The 22,407-nt window shown below is 45.1% G+C and overlaps 1 long non-coding RNA gene across 1 annotated transcript; it reads left to right on the top strand.

The window, feature by feature from the left end:
- The first annotated feature begins 277 nt into the window (after positions 1-277).
- LOC117511648 lies at positions 278-20,871 on the top strand. Its single transcript, XR_004561017.1, has 3 exons — positions 278-356; positions 567-568; positions 20,857-20,871. It is a non-coding gene; the product is annotated as an uncharacterized LOC117511648 (long non-coding RNA).
- Positions 20,872-22,407: the final 1,536 nt, after the last annotated feature.

The following is a 22,407-nucleotide window of genomic DNA, read 5'->3' as shown; positions in this document are numbered from 1 at the left end:
CATCCAAGAAGGACCCTGGATGGGTCCTTCTTGGATGTGCTGCTCCCCCACCAGCACACCACGGTGTAAAAGAGGACGCTGGCTACCATGGACTGGTAGAACATCCACAGAAGTATTCACGAGGTTCATTATTTAAATAATGCTTTGCTACAACTGTGTCAGACCTATCAACATATACTATAATTGTGTCTCAGTAACATCACAGTGTACATGGATGTTGTAAATACTGAACATTAAGAAACAGCATTTTATGGGTATTCTATGAGTATGAACAGTGCAGTGGCTTAGTGGTTAGCACTGTTGCCTCACAGAACGAAAGTCCTGGGATTGCTTTCCACCTCGTCCTTTCTGTATGGGTTCCCTCTAGATGCTCCAGTTTCCTCCTCCAACTATCAAAAACAGTAAGGTCTGCTCCTTTCTCTGACCTAGACCAAGGCAGTGTATCCGGAGTTGGGTGCCGGACTGTAGCTGTGTCTAACTGTAGTTAATATTAATTGTAAGCATTCATGTCTGTACAGTGACAATAAAGGCCCTTCTTCTTGACACACACTTCAACTATTGTACAGCAGTTAAGCAGCAGTTTGACTGTGTGACCTCTGACCTTGAGGTTAATCTCTGAGTCGTGTTTGTTTGAAAATAATTTGAGTATTATGTGTATTAACACGTATTACCATCTTTTGTTTTAGGGAAAGCAACTTATGTTATTGCTGTAAATTTATTGTTATTATGTAGCTATTTCTTTTTGTTGACAAATAACAATGTAATTACATAATTTAATTATGGCCGTAATTAATTATGTAAATGGCCCTCTCTGTCTGACAAAAAAACATTTTTAAAAAAGTGGAGATGTTACCAGTGTTTGTGGAGACATAACCATGGGGCTTCTGTGAGAACTGTACAAAAGAGCCTGTAGTTATGTTTAACACGGTGTACAGTACACTGTTATAAATTTAGACATACTGGACATGAACAAATGAAAAAGTTCCAACACAAATGACATATAGAGAAGCAGGACAGACATTAGCTTATTTTAGCTACATGTTTAAGATAACAATACTGAAATCTTAAAAGTCACTTTATAGTTCCAAAAATTCCTACATCATCAAGTAGACATCAACACAGTAGGTTACTGTTGCAAGACTTGAACCTCTGCGTGATATCGCGGGATTTGACTACTTCCTGCCATTGCGCAACACAAACACAGCATCATTTCACACGGAAAAATGGTATATTGTTTTGTTTTCGGCTGCAATCACCAAAGCAGTCGTGAAAAGAACAGTTTTTTTTTTTTGCAAGTGGGAGAGATAGTGCCGGGTTTAGCGAGATTTATTGTGAATAATGAGGAGTTAAAGTTGGACCAAAAAGAGTACACATGGACCAAGCCGCGCTGTTATGGCCGTGGCCCAAATCCGCCACGGTCCTGGAATGTCACAGCCTATCAGTCAGTATCAAACATGTTCGATACGTCTGGGAAAATAGTTGTGGTGTTCTGAATTAAATCAGTGTCAGAGAAAGTGTCATGTTTCTGATGGGGACAGACGAGTGACTGGGCCATAATGGGGCTGTGCCCTGAAGCAGAATTATTGTTGGGAAAGTGTAGTGGCACGGACCCACAACAGGGGGCGCAAATGAACGGTCAATAGATGAGCCAAAAAGTAACAATTTAATGTTGTGAATGTGCACAACGAACATACAGACAATCACAGAATATCATAACAGTCAATACACAGAGGTGACGTGTGGGCAGGCTCGAGGATAGAAGACGTCTGTCCTGAGAAGAGCCGGAACCACACGATTTCCGCCGCCCCAGAACCTGGTGAATACTGGAGCCGCCAAGTTCCGAATTCCCAGGTGATCACCGTCCCCGACTGTCGGATCTGGTACTGCTGGCGAAGAACAAAGACAGTCAAGTGTGGGTGTGTGTACACCCAGTAACAACAACGGTGGGAATGCCACCTCCACCTCTCACTCAATACTTGCAGCGCGTCCTCAGAGGAAAAAGAGTGCCGTATTGCACAGCCTCCACAAAAGGACCGGAACTCCTGCAAACACTCACAATAAACAGATTCTCAATATTTCCACAAAGGCTGAGGATATTACCTCCTATGAAGTATGATATCTCGGCAACGAGGTGGAGATGACGTCTGGTCTTTATGGAGTGAGATGATGTTGAGTAGATGGGTGACAGCTGTCAAGAGGTAATGAGCGACAGCTGTCACCCCCGGCTGTGTCCATGGCGGCGCCCTCTCGTGCCTGAAGCCCGCGCTTCAGGCAGGGCGCCCTCTGGTGGTGGGCCAGCAGTACCTCCTCTTCTGGCGGCCCACACAACAGGACCCCCCCCTCAACGGGCGCCTCCTGGCGCCCGACCAGGTTTGTCGGGGTGTCGGCGGTAGAAGTCGGCCAGGAGGGCCGGATCCAGGATGAAGCTCCTCTTCACCCAGGAGCGTTCTTCGGGTCCATACCCCTCCCAGTCCACCAAGTACTGGAACCCCCGACCCATCCGACGGACGTCCAGGAGCCGGCGCACCGTCCAAGCCGGCTCCCCGTCGATGATCCGAGCAGGAGGCGGCGCCGGTCCGGGAGCACAGAGGGGTGAGGTGTGGTGAGGTTTGATGCGGGACACGTGGAAAACTGGATGGATCCGCAGTGAAGCCGGGAGTTGGAGCTTCACTGCGGCAGGACTGAGGACTTTGAGGATCCTGAAGGGGCCAATGTACCTGTCCTGAAGTTTTGGGGAGTCCACCTGGAGGGGGATGTCCTTCGTGGAAAGCCACACCTCCTGCCCGGGGCTGGTAAGCAGGGGCCGGGGATCGCCGGCGGTCTGCATGGGTCTTCGCCCTCGGTCCGGGCCTTCAACAAGGCAGAACGGGTGGAGCGCCACCCCGACGGCACTTCCGCAGGTGGGCCTGGACCGAGGGCACACCGACCTCTCCCTCCACCACGGGAAAACAACGGGGGCTGATACCCCAAACACACCTCAAATGGGGAGAGGCCGGTGGCAGAAGACACCTGGCTGTTATGCGCATACTCGATCCAGGCCAGATGGTTACTCCAGGCCGTCGGGTGCACGGATGTGACGCAGCGGAGGGTCTGTTCCAAGTCCTGGTTGGCCCGCTCTGCCTGTCCATTCGTCTGTGGATGGTACCCGGACGAGAGGCTCACGGTGGCCCCCAGTTTCCTGCAGAAGCTCCTCCAGACGTGTGAGGAGAACTGGGGACCACGATCAGAGACGATGTCGGAGGGTATCCCATGCAGACGGACGAGTGGTGGACCAGGAGGTCTGCATGTCTCCTGGGCTGTTGGGAGCTTCGGGAGGGCCACGAAGTGGGCCGCCTTGGAGAATCGGTCCACTATCGTGAAGATGGTGGTGTTGCCCTGGGACGGCGGGGAGGCCCGTGATGAAATCCAGGCCGATGTGGGACCAGGGGCGATGAGGCACCGGCAGCGGCTGGAGGAGTCCTTGGGCCTTCTTATGTACTGCCTTGCCCCTGGCACAGGTGGTGCAGGCCTGGATATCTTCCGGACGTCCGGCCTCCATAGACGCCCACCAGAGCGCTGCCGGACAACTGCCACGGTCCTTCGCACCCCTGGATGACAGGAGAGCTTGGAACCAATGACAGAAGTCCAAGACTGCAGCTCTGGCCATCTGGTGGGACGTACTGACGGTCCTTCAGACCGGTTCCAGGGGTCCGGGCTCCGTGCAAGGGCCTCCCGGACGGTCTTCTCCACGTCCCAGGTGAGGGGCCAAGATAGTGGACTCCGGAATGATGGGCTCCGGTGGATCCGACAGCTCTGTTTTGACTTCGTCTTCGTGTACACGGGACAAGGCATCCGATCTCTGGTTCTTGGTCCCGTGGCGATAGGTGATCCGGAGTCGAAACGCTCGAAGAACAGTGACCAGGCGGGCTTGCCTGGGTTTCAGCCGCTGTGGCACGGTTCCTGATATACTCCAGGTTCCGATGGTCAGTGAAAACCGTGAATGGCACAGACGCCCTCCAACAGGTGTCTCCACTCCTCAAGAGCCTCTTTCACGCAAGGAGTTCTCGATTGCCGACGTCATAGTTCCGTTCAGCCGGGGTCAACCTGCGGGGAAAGTAGGCACACGGGCGAAGAACCTTATCGGTCTCATCCGCTCTGGGACAGCACGGCTCCTATCCCTGAGTCAGAGGCGTCCACTTCAACCATGAACTGGCGGCTAGGGTCGGCTGCACCCAAAACTGGCGCAGTAGGACAACCGATCCGACCAGGTTGAAGGGGGACTTTGGAGAGGTCAGGGCAGTCAGGGGGCTAACTACCTGACTGTAGCCCTTAATGAACCTCCTATAGAAATTGCAAAGCGAGGAACTGTTGCAGCTTCCTACGGCTTGTTGGTTGGGGCCAATCTCTCCACCACCGCAACCTTGGCCGGATCAGGGACGACGGGAGAGTTGGAGGAGATTATAAACCCCAGGAAGGACAAAGACGCGCGGGTGAAACTCGCACTTCTCGCCCTTCACAAACAGTCGGTTCTCTAACAACCGCTGCAGGACCTGACGTACATGCTGGACATGGGTCTCAGGATCCGGAGAAAAGATGAGAATATCGTCCAGATATATGAAGACGAATCGGTGCAGGAAGTCCCGCAAGATGTCGTTAACCAAGGCTTGGAACGTCGCGGGGGCGTTGGTGAGGCCGAACAGCATGACCAGGTACTCAAAGTGACCTAACGGGGTGTTAAATGCCGTCTTCCATTTGTCTCCCTTCCGGATCCGAACCAGGTGATACGCATTCCTAAGATCCAGCTTAGTAAAGATTTTGGCTCCATGCAGAGGGGTGAACACGGAATCTAACAATGGCAACGGGTATCGGTTGCGAACCGTAATCTCATTCAGCCCCCTGTAATCAATACATGGACGAAGTCCGCCATCTTCTTGCCCACAAAAAAGAAACCTGCCCCCATCGGGAGGTGAGTTCCGGATCAGCCCAGCAGCTAATGAGTCCCGGATGTAGGTCTCCATTGATTCGCGCTCAGGTCGTGAGAGGGTTGTACAGCCTGCTGGACGGGAACTCAGCGCCTGGAACCAAATCAATGGGCACAATCGTATGGACGGGGCGGGGGAAGGGTGAGTGCCAGATCCTTGCTGAAGACGTCAGCAAGATCGTGGTACTCAACCGGCACTGCCGTCAGATTGGGAGGGACTTTGACCTCCTCCTTACCCTGTGAACCGGGAGGAACCGAGGATCCTAAACACCCCCGATGGCAGGTTTCGCTCCACTGAACCACCACCCCAGACGGCCATCAATCTGGGGATTGTGCTTCAAACATCCATGTGATGAACCCAAAATCACGCGTGGAGGTAGAATTAGTCACAAGAAACTCATCTCTCCCGATGGTTTCCAGACACTACCAGAGTTACTGGTTGTGTCTTGTGTGTTGAGTAAACGAGGAGGGGTGCCATCTAGTGGCCGCACCTGCAATGGCGAAGGAAGCGCCAACAGAGGGAGCCCTACCTCCCTTGCCCATCTGCTGTCTAGCAGATTCCCTTCTGACCCCGTGTCCCCAGTGCGCGGGCTTGAAGGGTTTAAATCCCCGCTCAGTGATTGTGACTGGGAGTCGTGTGGCAATTTGTGTGTGTCTCACTTGAATGTTTGACCCCTCCTTAGCCCAGTCTCTAAGGGCGGTTGTTGTCGTTTTGGCCGTTTGGGGCAGTTTCTCTGTGTGTGCTCAGTTGAGCTGCAGAGAAAACACTCTCCACGGATCAGCCTCCCCATTTGGCCCTGTGCGTTTCCCTAACAACGTCAGCAGGGGGAGCTGTTGCCCCACAAGTGCTGCGGCTGTGGAGAGGGGGAGGGGCGCGGCCTTACGAACCGTAAGGGAGAGGGGCCGGCGCGTATCCGGTCACGTCCTTCGCCTCGCTCCCGATGGCGTCCTCCAACCGATTGTCTAACCGTATAACGAGATGCGATAAGCCCATCTAAATCCCGCGGTTCCTCCTTAGCTACCAGCTGCTCCTTCAGAACCAACGACAGTCCGTTTACGAAGGGCGGCGCGTCCCTGTCTCATTGACAGTCAGCACGGTTGAAGCGGTCCTCCGCCTCTGTTAGGGTGATCAAACACTGTTCTGACTCCCCCACAAACCCAGTGTATGCTGATAACAACCGTGAGTTCTGTTCCCAGAGCGCCGTAGCCCAGGCGCGTGCTTACCCCGAAGCAGAGCAATCACTAAGCTATTTTTACTAGCATCTGACGCGTACATGACGGGACGTTGTGCGAAGACGAGCGAACACTGCATAAGAAAAGTCCGCGCACAGTCTCCACACAACCTCCGTACGGCTCAGGAGGGCTTATGTATCTCAGGGGATGGTGGGGAGGGGTTGTTGAACCACCACTGGAACGTTTATATCCTGCACAGGTCGGCAGGAGGGACGAGCTGCAGCAGCGCCCGAGGCCATCGCAATCGCCATCGTGTGCGGAGAGAGCCTCCACCCTGCGGTTCAGGAGGATGTTTTGCTCAGTCATTTGATCCAACCGAGCCGTAAAGGCGGTGAGAATGTGCTGCAGCTCACCCAATCACGTCTCCTGCAGACGCCTGCGCTCCCTGCTACTCCATTGGTCGTTCAACAGCCAGGGGTGATCGCCCTCTCGGAGTCCATGACGCTGTCCGAGATATCCTGTTGGGAAAGTGTAGTGACACGGACCCCACAACAGGGTGGCGCAAATGAACGGTCATAGATGAGCCAAAAAAGTAACAATTTAATGTTGTGAATTGTGCACATGAACATACAGACAATCCACAGAATATCATAACAGTCAATACACAGAGGTGACGGTGGGCAGGCTCGAGGATAGAAGACGTCTGTCCTGAGAAGTAGCCGGAACCACACGATTTCCGCCGCCCAGAACCTGGTGATACTGGAGCCCGCCAAGTCCCGAATTCCCGGTGATCACACCATCCCCGACTGTCGGATCTGGTACTGCTGGCGAAGACACAAAGACAGTCAAGTGTGGGGTGTGTGTACACCCAGTAACAACAACAGTGGGAATGCCACCTCCACCTCTCACTCAATACTTGCAGCGCGTCCTCAGAGGAAAAAGAGTGCCGTATTGCACATCCTCCACAAAAGGACCGGACTCCTGCAAACACTCACAATAAACAGATGTCTCAATATTCCACAAAGGCTGAGGATATTACCTCCTATGAAGTATGATATCTCGGCAACGAGGTGGAGATGACGTCCTGGTCTTTATGGAGTGAGATGATTTGAGTAGATGGGTGACAGCTGTCAAGAGGTAATGAGCGACAGCTGTCACCCCCGGCTGTGTCCATTGGCGGCGCCCTCTCGTGCCTGAAGCCCGCACTTCAGGCAGGGCGCCCTCTGGTGGTGGGCCAGCAGTACCTCCTCTTCTGGCGGCCCCACACAACAATTATTGCGTCTTTCATTGTAACCCCTTTATCGCCTACCCTCAGCTGAGACTATGGTACTCTATACAGTGATGGTAACAAAATACACATAAACTATGAGAAAGACTATGGATGAGATTTAGTGTTTCAAGCGCTTCAGTTGAGTACTGAAGGTGATTCAAATCATTTTCTCTATCATTTGGTTCAAACTCATAAAAGCCTTGTTTTTGCATCACACTGTAGAACAATTTAAGATGTGCTTCAGCCCTAATCCACCCCCAAGCAACATTTTTGATTTTCACTGACATTTGAAGTTGAGAAAAGTTGGATTAAACATAGCATTAAACATCAGTGAAAACATAAGCCAAAATGGTTGAAAAATAGTGTGATTAAAAAAAATGAACAGCAAAAAGTTCAAAACAGCAGTCTGATATTGTACTTCAGTAGCAACATAATTTAATACCGTTGCTTAAATCTAAGACAGGAAACGTAACAAAAGGCTTGACTTTTTTTTTAAGCTACAGCGTAACGTCATTGTCTGTGACCTCTGACCTTGCAAAAAGTAAATTAAGAATTGCAGTACAACACTGAGCTTCAGATGTAGCATAATTTGTCAGTGATTAAATATGACAAAAAAAACCTTGAAAAACAGTTTGATCCTTTTTGATTGAGCAGTAAAATCATCTGTGATCTTTACAAAGAGTAAGGTAAAAACTGCAGTATGAGTTATAGAGCAACATAAGATGAGAAACTTGAAAATGTCTTGATTTTTTTTTTTTTAATGATTGAGCAGTCATGTGATCTGTGATCTTTGCTCTTGCACAAAGTATGACCTTCTGCATCACTGGCAACATAATTTGTTGGAGTTGCTTAAATATAACACGAGAAAATTAAGCTATAGTGGTACTGACTGCCATTCTATGTCAACTCTGACCTAGCAACAAACCTGATGCATAAATTCACATCAGAAGGGGATAAATGAAGCCTAACGCCATAAATCCTGTTTGATATATTTTGCCTTGGAAGCAAAAACAGGAACCAGTGGTAGAATGCTAATTGTATCTTATGGCCTGACTCCAGGACGGCTGCACGTGCAGAGCATTAGGTTTATTTGTAAATGTGCACGAGTGATGCCGCTATCAGTTAAGCCCCTGTCTCAGCTCGGCCTGGGTAATGTGAGGGGAAGTGTCGGCCTGTCACCGGCATGCCTGGGATCAGCCGGCTGTTTGTGTACACTGTGAACCAAGGAGGAGGGACAAAATGACACTGCGCCTCTTTCATCTAATCCTCACCGTATAACTTGCACCTCAGTAACTTTAATTGATGACTACTGATCAAATGCTTGTCTGTGAAAATAAAATCTTTGGGTTCATTATTTCCCCCTTTAACCCTCAAAAAGAATTTTTAATGCACCCAGTGAGATTTGATGGATTAGATTGAACTTTAGTATAAAAAAGCAGGAACTCCTGCTGATGCTGTGTGTATAATTCTTTAATTCAGATGATCAGCTACATTTGAGAATTCATGAAGCAAAACGTGAAGAGTGCACTTTTTTCCTACGGCGGACAATTTTCTCCGGAGATCCAACCTGCGCGTCAGTGTCACTCAGACAAATGGTTAGTGACACGCTGAGCTTTTCAGTGTCAACGTCAGCCTGCTCTCCGGGACGTTGATTCCGCACTTTTCCCACCACTGAACAGAAGGCTGTGCTTTGCAAAACAAACCAACAAACAGGGAACCTGAAGAGCATGATGAAAGAGTAAACAACACAGCCTGCTAACATGCCCCACAACCGTGACACTTCCTAAGTAGGTTACCACGCGGGATAACCCACTTTAGTAGCACACGTGTCTGGCTGCACTCACAGCACGCTGGGACACTCAGGAAGTCGGCCTCGTCCCAGTGAGCTGAACCTGATGGAAACTGACCTCCGGACTTCGGCCTCTGAGAGCGAAGCAGGGCTCCCACAAAGCACCTCATTACCAAGAAAACGATCGGGAGTCGATCTATTGATGTTGCTTAACTAATTGTAAAGCACGGTTTTCAAAAGCAGATGTTGCATTTCAAAGCAGTTGTGCGCAAGGAGACAGGTTATGATTTATGCTAAAATGTGTGGCTTCAAAGCCTCGAACGCAGCTTCTAAACAAATTGAACAAGTCAAGCGCTATTCACCCAGGACCAGGAGGGAGCCCGGCGCATGTAGATCAGAGGCGCACGGCTGCCGCTTGTAATATCACTCAGTGGTGGAGGGGTCCCACAGGAGGGAGGCAGGCTAACGCACGGCTGGCACAGAGAGGAATTATGTACGAATGCAGCTGCAACACCTGTGCAGAAATCACCCCCACCCTCCTGAAGCATCACCCACACAGGGGGAGTGGAGAGGGGTGGGCGGCACCCAGAGACTTGACACTGTTTCTGTGGATGGCACAATTATTTGGGAGGAGATCGAAGACTTGGTGTAAAGGTGCAGGACCTGTGTCAACATACTGATGCCATTTTAGCTGACATGAGTAAAGGTGTGCTACTTGTTGAGAAGATTGTTGGGGTGGGCGGGGGAGAGGGGGTACTTAAAATGTCTTTATTACTTCTACCAAGGACAATCTGTCTTCACCTTGTGTATATTTGCCTCCAGAATGGAAGTGACCATGTGCCTCTGTGCTACACTTTGATCTCTTAAAAATCTCCTTCCAATCAAAGAAATTATTTCCCATTAAAATACTGAAAATTGCATTTTCAACCACTTTAAATACTTTTTTAAAAAGAGAAAGAAACAAGCATACATTTAAAAGATGCATTATGTCGTTCTCAGTGACAACTACTGATGAGGCTTCAGACTGCAACCCACCCAGTACCCAACCATCACACATGGCATTAGCAGACAAGCTAACTTGAGCCATCAAAACACACAAAACCACAAATAATCATATGTATTACCAGAAATATTCACTTTAATTTTTTCCCAGTAGTGTTACAGTACCTCACCTGTTCAACAAGATGAAAGCCAGCTAACGGTCTGTTCCGGTGTCAGAATCACATGGGGAAATACTCATCCAAATAAATTTTGTATCCCCAAAAATGATCAAACCTGCTTAAATTAAATTGCATTAAATATGTTCAACACAAATTCACAAATAATTTAAATATTCAAACAAATTTATAAGATAAAAGCACATTTAATAAATTTATGATCAGGAGACACCATGGGCGACCATGGTTGTATCCCAATTCAGAGTCTGCACCCTTCTGTATCTCATGAAACTCTTCAGGCTTCAGCCCTTCAAACACAGCGCCCTGTAAAACTCAATGAGTTAGCTGAACTCAAACCATTTGAGGAAACCAATTACCTTAAACCATTTGAGTTTGCCCACTTAAATAAAATAATTTTCAGAAATTTAATTGTTAAAGTTTTAGTAACTTAACAATGTATAGTTAATTAAACTTATGTAAATGTAGTTTATGTTTTTCAATAAAAAAAATAACAAATAAATTTCTACATAAAAAAATTGCATTACATTTTGGATTAGATTTTTTTGATGCATTCTTTGCTTTACTTGTTGACTCTGCATTGTGTTGTTATGACTGTGTCCATTCGCTCCCCTCAGGATGCAAACTCACGATCTCCGGCATGGAAGTCAGACTCTCTAACCAGGAGGCTAAAACCCCCTGATAGTGCAGTCTTTTGGAGCTGTGGGCGTACCCACAGCAGTGAGGAGTGGGAAATCACCCCCTCCCACCACCCCAAACCTCTTAAAGGTCCACCTTTGTTGCCATTTAAAGAGATTTTTTGCACATAGTAATATATAGTGTTAACCCAATTCTACTACAGAAAAAAGTAAGATATTATGAGTGAAATGCTGCACAGCAGCGTGAAGCTCACTCATTGTACAGGGAGTCACAAACAGGAAGTGCCAATTTTTGAGTCCACATAGAAACAGGAAATGCCAAATGTCAAACACTTCCTGGATTGACACTTCCTGGAATGACAGACAAGATCTCATGGAATCTCATGGAAACTCAGTGGCAAGTTCACACTGAAACAGGAAGTGACAAATTTTGAGTCCATGATGAAACAAGAAATGTCAAATGTTGAACACTTCCTGGCATGGGTGGAGCTAGAGCAGAGGCCAGGGTTGCACTGGATTCCCCTGAAATCTGATTGGACACAGATGACTGACATGTCACGGCACCGCATTTCTGGTTGAAAAGAGCTGCATTTTGAAATCAGTGAGGCATATTCACTGCTAGGTTCTTCACATCCAGTAGTTGGTGCTGTGTACCACAAAAAGTTCTAATCCACCTTAGTAGAAGAAGAGAAGTGTTTGCCTCAGATTTTAACTGAACATGTCGTTTGAACCGTGGACTAATAATGACACCAACATTATACTGGTAAGTAGCAGGGGTGGTGGCCAAGTGGTTAATGCGCTTGGTTTCAGTTCGGAAGGTTCTGGGTTCAAATCCAACCCCTGCCACATTTCTCCATGTAATGTGGAGTTGCGTCAGGAAGGGCATCCGGCGTAAAACCTGTGCCAAATCAACATGCAGATCCACCTTGGATTTGCTGTGGCGACCCCGAGTGCAAACAAGGGAGCAGCCGAAGGGACTTACTATTATACTGGTAAGTAAACCAATACTCACCAATGATGGTCTAGTGCAGGGGTGGCCAAGTTTGGTCCTCGAGAGCTACCTTCCTGACACTCTTAGTTGTCTCCCTGCTCCAACACACCTGAATCCAAAGAAAGACTTAGCAGACTTTTAATGAGCCTTTCATTGGATTCAGGTGTGTTGGAGCAGAGAGACAACTAAGAGTGTCAGGAAGGTAGCTCTCAAGGACCGAACTTGGCCACCCCTGGTCTAGTGGTTAAGGCATTGGGCTTGAGACCAGAAGTGTTATATGGCTGGGGGGGCCTGGCTGCCGGTTTGTTTCTGTCTTTTGGTTTTCCTCCCAGGTGGCGTGCATTTGGGACTGAGTGGCTGTGTTGCTGAGGCTGTCAGGACCTCACCCTGATCACCTGCGACTCGTCAGGACTCACAGCTGTGGTGCATCTGGATGGAGTGGAACATGTTGGCATTTAAGACTGGAGTGCACAGTGTGTATTTGCCAGAGACTCGACCTTGTGACCAGACGGGTGAGATCGTCGTCTCGGGAGCCATCTCATCAGCAGCGGATGCTGAGAACGTCCAGGTTTGATGCACAGTCTGTGAAAGAGGAGGGGGTGAGGTCTCACGCTCGTCAGCACACTTCCTGAGGTACGTTAGATTTTGTGACTAACAGTTATACAGTCAGTAAATGTGGTGTCCCTCACACCTTATTGTATTGAGCTGTTTGTTAGTCATGTATCAGCTTCCACTGCGGTGGAGTTTTGTGAACTGGATGTTCCATGCCTGCAGGTTTGGAAGCTGATCAGTAATCAAGCCAGGAAGTGTTTGCTGTTTGTACACCTTTAAGTGTTCTGTGTGTAGAGTGTGGACTCGCATAATGGTTCCTTCTTTCACAGACTCGGTTGTTGCGGCCACCTGGGGGGTGTCGGCGGGGTCCTTGGGTCCGAAACAGCTTCTGGCTCCGGACCGTTAGCGCTGCTGGGAGCGCACCACGCCAGGCCGCACCTTTTTGTTATTATCACTGTTATGTATTAAATTCAGTTAGCCTTTGTACCGTGCTCTGCTTATTTCATACTGGGTCCTTCAAACGCTGGTCGGTTCTCCGAGCTGCGTCCGACACATAACAAGAAGATCCTCAGTTCAAATCCTGACTGGAAAATCACTAAGGACCCTTGGCCAAGGTCTTTAATCCCCTATTGCTTCCGGTGTGTAGTGAGCGCCTTGTATGGCAGCACCCCCACATCGGGGTAAATGTGAGGCATTATTTGTAAAGCGATTTGAGTGTCTGATGCAGATGGAAAAACCGCTATATAAATGCAGTCCATTTACCATTTATTTATTTTAAACAACTGTATTTTATGGCAAAAATGAGGTCCAGGTTGTTGAAAGCAGCATTTCGCCTTTAATTCGAGTTGTCTTATATATGTGCATGTCCCTAGTGATTTTTAAACGAGCAGGCAGCTGTTGATTAAAATGACTAAATGGACTAATAAAAGGACTAAATGACCTCTTAATTTTGCTCTCTGAGTGACACCAGGATGATGCATTTCACTTAAAAAATACACATGCCATGGAGTGTTGTCTCAACTGTATTCAAAAGTATTGGAACTTTGGCATTTCACACATTGACTTTGTTTAGGTTAGTGTCGGACGCAGCTCGGAGAACCGACCAGCGTTTGAAGGACCCAGTATAAAATAAGCAGAGCACGGTACAAAGGATAACTGAATTTAATACATAACATTGATACAAAACAACAAAAAGATGTGCGCGGTCTTGCGTGGTGGTGATACGGTGCGCTCCCCAGCAGCGCTAACGGTCTCGAGCCGAAGCCGTTCGGACCCAAGGACCACCGCCGACAACCCCCAAGGTGGCCCGCAAACCAAACCGAGTCTGTGAAAGAAGGAAACCATTATTGTGAGTCCACACTCTACACACAGAGAGACCACTCAAAGGTTTACATAAACAGCAAACACTTCCTGTCTTAATTACTAATCATCTTCCCAACCTGCAGGCATGGAACATCCAGTTCACAAAACTCCACTGCAGTGGAAGCCGATACATGACTAACGTACAGCTCATATAATAAGGTGTGAGGGACACCACATTTACTGACTGTATAAACGTTAGTCACAAAATCTAACGTACCATCAGGAAGTGTGCTGACGAGCGTGAGACCTCACCCCCTCCTCTTTCACAGACCGTGCATCAAACCCTGGACGTTCTCTGCATCCACTGATGATGAGATGGCTCCCGGAGACGACGATCTCACCCGTCTGGTCACAAGGTCGAGTCTCTGGCAATACACACTGTATACTCCAGTCTTAAATGCCACCATGTTCCAATCCATATAGATGCACCACAGCTGTGAGTCCTGACGAGCCGCAGGTGATCAGGGTGAGGTCCTGATACCTCAGCAACACAGCCAACTCAGTCCCAAATGCAAGCCACCTGGAAGGAAAAACCAACAGACAGAAACAAAAAGGCAGCCAGGCCCCCCAGCCATACAACAGTTTTATGCCATTTCAAATACAAATAAATAAATAAATCTAGAGTTATCTTCCTTAAGCTCAAGGTGAAAGCAAATGTCTACAACTTGACATAAAATAATTAAAAATAGAAAATCCAGCCTCCCGATGAAGTGGTGTAGAGGAGAAAAAGAAGACCTGAATGTTCAGTAACAATTTGACAGAAAGTACATCTGAGATACAAGCCTAGATTGATGTTTGGTGGAATAACTTTGTATTTCTTCATAACTGATGTAAATAAAGTCCAAGATATGTTCATTGACTTAGAAATGTTTTATGTTTTCCATCCCCTGACTTGTCCTGAAGAAAAATCGGCAATGAAAATTGATTATTGTTTACAGGGTATTATCAGTTTTAGAGATTTGATTTCAGTTTGGACGAAGTTTGAGGAAGATCATTTTTTAAATTTTTTGTTTATATTTTTTATATATTTCTTGTATTTGAAATGGCATAAACAACTTAAAATGTGTGAAATACTAAGTGTTCCAATACCGTTGGAGGGAACAGTATCTTAACGTTATGATGATTGCAAAATGAGTGTGGTATTATTACTGTTTTTGTTTAAGAATGTTTAATTTTCATTTGCTGCACATTGTGTGAAATCATAGTCATATTGCATATTGATATGGCAATATTGAGATACGATAATTTGGCCATATGGTACAGCCCTACTGCCAACTAGCTGAAAACTTTGAATATTAATTTACATCTACATTAAAAAAATGCTTAAAGTGGCAGGGGTTTAAGAAGGCTGTAATTAGGGGGATTTGTGGGGTGGAGCCCCCCCAGAAGCTGAAAGGCAAAAAAAAGAAAATGTTTAAAAACGCGGGGAGTCTGGGGGGAAGGGGCGGAGGCCACCCAGAAGCTGAAAAGTTTTAGCCATGTTAATGCTCCCCTGAAGCATTTACTCAAATAAAGTCTGAATGACCCTAAATGATATGGTGCTGAAGAGCTTCGCTCGTTCATGTCCGTAACATATACATATTATTACACTGGTCAACACAATTTAACCAGTGTAATGATTGCACACGTGCATGACTTGCTGATATGTACGTATGTACAGATGAGAGCGGCCAGCCAGAGTGCACATAGCACAGCGAGGCGCCTCTCAGCTGATCGCCGGCCAGAGACACACTGATAGCTGGAAATGACGGCTCAGTGCACACAAGGTCTCACATTAAAAACATAGAGACCACAGCCAGGACAGGTATAGAAATAATTACGACAATAACTACATACCCAATTACATGCCAAAACGTGTGCAAAAATGTGCAATATGGAATGTTGTCTATGTCTATCAACTATAGGAGGCTGTACGCAAATGGTACGTTGGGAGTTCTGCTGGTCCTGTTCAAAATCAACAAACAAGTGTGTTATCTGATAAATCTTGATCTAAAAACTGATCATGCGCAGTCACAAAAAAAATGGTGCAAATAATATGCCAGATTGCACCATTTTTACAAAAGTTCACCGGGGATGAATGTACCTGTGGCACACAGGCACTGGCTTCACTGGTGTAAATTTAGTACTGTAGTCTCCCTTAATTAGAGTAAGCAGTTGAAGATGAGTGAGTGAGCTTGATATTATCAATTGACACAGTTTGACAAATATAAATATTGGAAAGTTCTGTGAATAGGGATTTTTAAATCAGTGTACATGGACATGTGACAAATTGAAAATGAAGCATTTTTTTTAAAGAAAACAATATATATATATATATATATATAAATAAATAAATAAATATAATATATATATATATATATATATATATATAATAAATAAATAAATATATATATATATATAAATAAATAAATAAATAAATATATATATATATATATATATATATATATATATATATATATATATATATATATAATATATAGATATATATATATATATAATAAAGTGTTCCTGCTTGTTGACACGGTCATGCATGTAAAATAAATAAATAAAACCATTCTATAGACTTTTCTCATGTCATTTTTCCTTCTGTTTTCTTCCATTTGATGCAGCCTAAATTGGGACGTAGAAACGAATTGCTACATTTTTAATTAACTTCATAACATCTGCACTTGTGCTTTGAGAGTGCAGCGAGATTTCCTTTTAACCTAATCCAGCACATTTGCACACCAAGGTAAATCTTGATGCTGGCACTCTTACAGAAAGGAAGGGGATGAAAAAAAAAATCAAAAATGGAAATGAACTCTCACTTGTGTGCTCAGATCAAAGAGGCAGAATTATTCAACTTTTTGCCATTGCTTGATCTTCAAAAAAGGAGAGGAAAAGTAGGGGAGATCTAGATGGATGAATCAGTTTGAGTGTTCCTCAGTTGTTTTTAGGAGGATCTGTTTTCTCATCTGGTGTATTTACTTTAATGTCTTAGTATTGAGCATATGCTGAAACTATCACAAAAAACGAGGATTCCCTTAATTTACTGTGTTAAAAACAAGTCAACATGATCTTTAGCTGTGAATTCAGGTGAAAAAAAACAAGGTTTTCTTTTCGTGAGTGAAATGTCTGTGAGCAGCACTGGTGCTGCACATCCCTGCATCCACCTGGACGGCAGCCATGCAAGCAGACAACTGATCCATTCCCACATCTCAAAAGTAAGAAGAAGGAAGAAATACAAACATCATATGAGTTGCAGTACTTTTTAAGCAACTTATAAGAGGGTTCATTCTGTCTATATCTGGAAATTTGCTGTTATGCACCCTGGCTTAGACTGAGTGAGCTTTTTTTTTTTTATTTTAGACAGTGTTATCACTGTTTGTAATGTGTTTTGTATTAAAGCCAAGCCCCAACTTCCAGCCGTCTGAAATGAAGCCTACCAGGAATACTTGTGGTTTCTTGAATGGCTGCTTGAGACTTAGTCCAAAAGCGATTGAGCACATTTTCATAGAAGCCCAAGTTAAAATGTTCAACTTATGAGGAGAAATCAACGGCACAGGGGGTGATTTAAAAAAAAAAAACCTCACCAGTTAACATTTTAAGGCAGTGGTCACCAACCCATCGATCGTGATCAACAGGTAGATCTATAAGCCTTTCCTAGTGGATCTCTTAAGTCTCAACCAATTTGGTTGAAGCTGCCGCAGCATATATAGATTTATGAACATAGTTTTCAATCATTGAATGGGAACACGGTCCCTGCTGTAGTTCCAAGATCAACCACCGTATGGGTTGCAATGACCGAGTGGTGCTGTATGTGTTCATCAAGTCCAAAAAAGAGCGAAGAAGAATAAGTTAAAGCAAAAATAAATAAATAAATAAATAAATAAAATGGCAATGGCAGATACCTCGCGAAAAAAGTCAGACCTACCATTTTCATCCAAAATGAGAGGAGGAATTTATTTTTACCATGGTGAAGGACAAGTGTGCTTGCATGTTATGCCACCAACCGCAGGCGCTTTCTAAACGAGGGAACCTGCAGCGGCACCACGAAACCACCACCTGAAGTTTAAAGACAACTACTTGCCAAGAGCTCTATTCGTCTAAAAAAGGTTGGCGAACTGAAAATAGCATTGAAAGCCCAGCAGTTGTTTTTCACAAACCTTCAAACAGGCTGCCACAGAAGCTTCGTTTCACGTGAGTCTATCTTGGCTAAACACAAAAAGCCGTTTACCAGACGGTGATTTGTTTAAAGAAGCCATGCTCACTACTGCAGAAACTATATTTAATGACTTAAAAAACTAAGACTTCAAGAAATAAATTCTGTTTCAGAATGCTCAAAAGACCAAATTAACTCATTACTTCAGAAAACATTCTGTTTTCACAAATTCTGAAGCATTTGGTCTTTCGAGCATTCTAAAATTTATTTCTTAAAGCAAATGTGGCATTTATAGTAGTATAAAATATAAAGCTTGTTAAATCTTTATAAAATATTACACTAAAATATACCAAAAGCAGAAAACAGTTCTAAATTCATTGAATTTCAAGGATTCAAAGGATTCAAAAGGAGTTTATTGTCATATGCACATAGGAACATGTTCCCTGCAAACGAAATGTGTTTACTGCATTTTTACCCATCCTAATTGCCAGTTAGGAGCAGAGGGTCGCCTTTTTGGCACCCAGGGACCAGCTCCAGATGTATATCCCTGCCCTAGGTCACGAGCAGGGCTGAGCAAACCTTGACCGGCCTCATGTCACACTTAACAAACAACAACACACATAAGCCAGTCCGGTACATGAACATAAAAATAAAAGCACAAACAAGAAAAGAATTTGGAAAAGAAAAACCTCCATTGCTGCTGTGTTGAACTCACACAGCACCACTGGAGAGCAAAAAAAAACCCATAGCACAGAAAAAACAGTCATAACAAAAAACAAATCAAAACAGACGACAGCCGAGACTTGGATGTGTCCAGTGTCCAGACAGACAGTTTTTGAATTCTATTCAAATAATATTCTCAAATACTGTTAAACTAAAGAATTTTCCTTTTGGTAGTATTATTGTTCTTGTTTATTTTTGTTTACAGTACAGTTGGTAGATCTTGTCTTCTTCTCAGGCAGAGCTAGGGGATCTTTGGCTTAAAAAGGTTGGTGACCACTGTTTTAAGGCATAAGGTTATGAATAACTAGGGGCGTGGCTAGTTTGAGTGACAGGTCGTGTGTGCTGCTGAACCGAGTTAAAGCTCTGCTACCACAGACCACTAACTGTGACTGCTAGCTGTTTTGGACTGACTGTGTCTGCCCTTTCTGAGCATTTTGTTATAACTGTGTGTAATAATATGGCTTATTGATAATTGTCCTAATGGATCATGTCTATGCTCCAGTATTTCCCTTGAGTGAAACTGAAGAGCATAAACCCCGAAATTCTCAAACACAAACTTGCTTTGTGAAGCATTTAGGAATAAGAAACACTTCAGCGCATCACGTCAACTTTAGGATGCAATACACAAGAATTTATTACTGCCATATACTTTAATGGAGACTGATATATCTGGGTAGGCAATGTAAAGAATTTATATATTTTAAAGGTCATTTTCTGGTGTCAATTGTTTTCTGCCGTTTGCTATTGTCAGTGTCAGCAGTGTAACAGTATCGCGTGTGGTGGTTATCTAGTTGTAGCTCTTTGGAGATTGTCTTCTTTACATGCTTGCCGTCATTGTTTCTCATTGCAAACTGGTTCTTGTCAGTTTTGCTGTGCCTGATCCCAGGGGAGTAAGATTTGGCATTCAGGAGGTCAGTGCTAATATGGATTGTTGTCTTCCTTTGTCCTCATGAGTAGCTGGACTCGGGGCGGCTCAGTGACTGTGACTGGTGAAGCATTACACTGGAGAGGCAACGAGCCTTTGGCTTCAGTCCCAGAAGGCTTGAATGCCTGGATGTCACAGCAACTTGCCTCTATTTTTGTTCAGGTCCAGCTCACTTTTGCGCATTTTGTAGATTACAATGTAGATTAAGTGTCTTGTCCAAGGACATAGGTGTCATGAGCGTGAATCAAACCCAGGTCAACCTATTGGCTGACCAGCACCAACTCACCTTGATTCCAGGCTGCATTGCTGTTCCCTCTTTGATTAATAATGCGTCCACCTCACCAAAGAGCCATTAAACCTAAGCACTGCATGCAGTACACGTGGTCTTGTCCATTGTGAATTGTAACGAGCGATATTTAAGTCCAAAATATGCAGGGATGTTGGAAAATTACTGGCACATGCTGGTGTCAGGCTGGTCCGAGAGACTCCTTTTTCTTTCTTACAAAGAGGGGCTCTACACTGATGACACATATTACTGCTTCCCCTGCTGGCAGTTAGTGTTACTGCACCATCTACCAAAAGAAATGGTGACAGTGTCCACACACAGAAACAACTCCGAAGATTTTGTTTTGAATTGCTCTGGGGTGTAGTTTGAACAGCGTTGTTTTGTGGTGGGGGGAAATGGTGGATCAGTGTAGATGAAAGGCCAAATTGGACTGATAAGGGGTCATTTTCCAGTGAAAATGTAGCAGTGTGTACTCGCCCTAAGCCCCTCATTTGTGATTTGTGTGATGACTACTTCTGATATTTGGACAGTGATGGTCTCCTTGTTGGAAAAAGTTTTCTTTGCTCCAAATATATTTCCATTGTCCCTCTTCCATTAACCTGCGACAATTGAAGCAAAAACAAAAAATGTTATGTTGACTCCCGGTCACAGCCAGTGAAGATTGTAACTAATTCTGAGTTGCAGTAGTTTCTTGGTAATCACATTTAGAGGATGGCCGGCTTCAGACAGATTCATCATATTGTGTCATATTCTTTCAATTTCCAAATGACTGATATAAGTGAGGGCGGCACAGTGGCTTAGTGGTTAGCACTGTTGCCTCACAGCAAGAAGGCCCTGGGATGGCGTCACATCTGGTCCTTTCTGTGTGGAGTTTGCATGTTCTCTCCATGCCTGTGTGGTTCCTTCCGGGTGCTCCAGCTTCCTTCCACCTCCAAACACATGCAGGTTTGGTGAACTGGAAACATTAAATTGACTGTAGGTGTGAGTGAGGATGTGAATGTGTTTGTCTGTATGTGGTCCTGCGATCGACTGGTGTCCTGTCCAGGGTGTTCCTCACCTTTTGCCCATTGATCACTGGAATAGGCTCCAGCTGCCACATGACCCTTAACTGGAGTAAGCGGGTATAGAAAATGGATGGATGGATGATTTAACTGAACTCCAGAAAATCTGTAATCTATGAAAAGTGCTTTAGACATTTCATCTGCTGACTTATGCATGATGAAATGAGGGAATAAAATACTGCTCAAAAATTTAAAGGAACACTTTTAATCAGAGTATAACTTCAAATCAATTCAACATCTTGGATATAATCAGTTTTTGCTGCGTTGGTGTTAATGAAATTAACAACAGGGTGCACTAGAGGGGCAATAATGAGACGATCCCAAAACAGGAAGAGTTTTAAAGCTGGAGGCCACTGACATTTTTTCCCTCTTCAACTTTTGTAACTGATTTATTTCACTAGTTTTGCATGTGGCTAGGGTCAGTGTCACTACTGATGCAGTACCTGGACCCCACAGAGGTTGCACAGGTAGATCAACTCCTCCAAGATAGCTCATCAATACATCCCATTACCAGAAGGTTTGCTGTGTCTCCCACCACAGTCTGAAGTGCATGACGTAGATTCCAGGAGAACTCTAGGAGAGCTGGACAGGGCCAGACCTGTCGCCCATTAAAAATGTGTGGCGCATTTATGAAGTGCAAAATACAACAACGGAGACCTCGGACTGTTGAACAACTGAAGTCTTACATCAAGCAAGAATGGGAAAGAATTCCACCTACAAAGCTTCAACAATTAGTGTCCTCAGTTCCCAAATGCTTATGAGTGTTGTTAGAAGGAAAGGTGATGTAACACAGCGGTAAACATACCGCTGTCCCAGCTTTTTTGAAACATGTTGCAGGCATCTATTTCAAAATGAGCAAATATTTGCACAAAAACAATAAAGTTTATCAGTTTGAACATTAAATATCTTGTCTTTGTGGTGTATTCAACTGAATATAGGTTGAAGAGGATTTGTAAATCATTGTATTCTGTTTTTATTGACATTTTACACAATGTCCCAACTTCATTGGAATTGGGGTTGTAGATCATTTAGTTCACATTTGTGATTCTCCATCTTTTTGCTGACATTTCAACTACCCAAACAATATTAAAGCAACAGAATGTGATGAGCCACACAGACTCTGTGACGTCACACAAAAGATTTTTTGAAGAGCAGGTTTGAAGCTCCAATGCGGCAGCTTTAAACGTTGCCATTTTGACAGTGCCTGACTCCGCCTAACTCCCGGGTAACCCATAACATTAGAGAGACCTGGATGGGACAAATGAAGCCTGGATAACCCCCCTCAATACCCATGTTGAAGTTAGCGAACAAGCAAAGGACAACAGGCTGACCTTAATTCAAGTGTATGATTAAAACATATT

This window comes from Thalassophryne amazonica, chromosome 6 (assembly GCF_902500255.1).
Source record: "Thalassophryne amazonica chromosome 6, fThaAma1.1, whole genome shotgun sequence".
In the NCBI taxonomy this organism is placed as follows: domain Eukaryota; kingdom Metazoa; phylum Chordata; class Actinopteri; order Batrachoidiformes; family Batrachoididae; genus Thalassophryne; species Thalassophryne amazonica.
The sequence above is the reverse complement of the archived record's forward strand: the minus strand, read 5'-3'. Positions and strand labels throughout refer to the sequence as shown.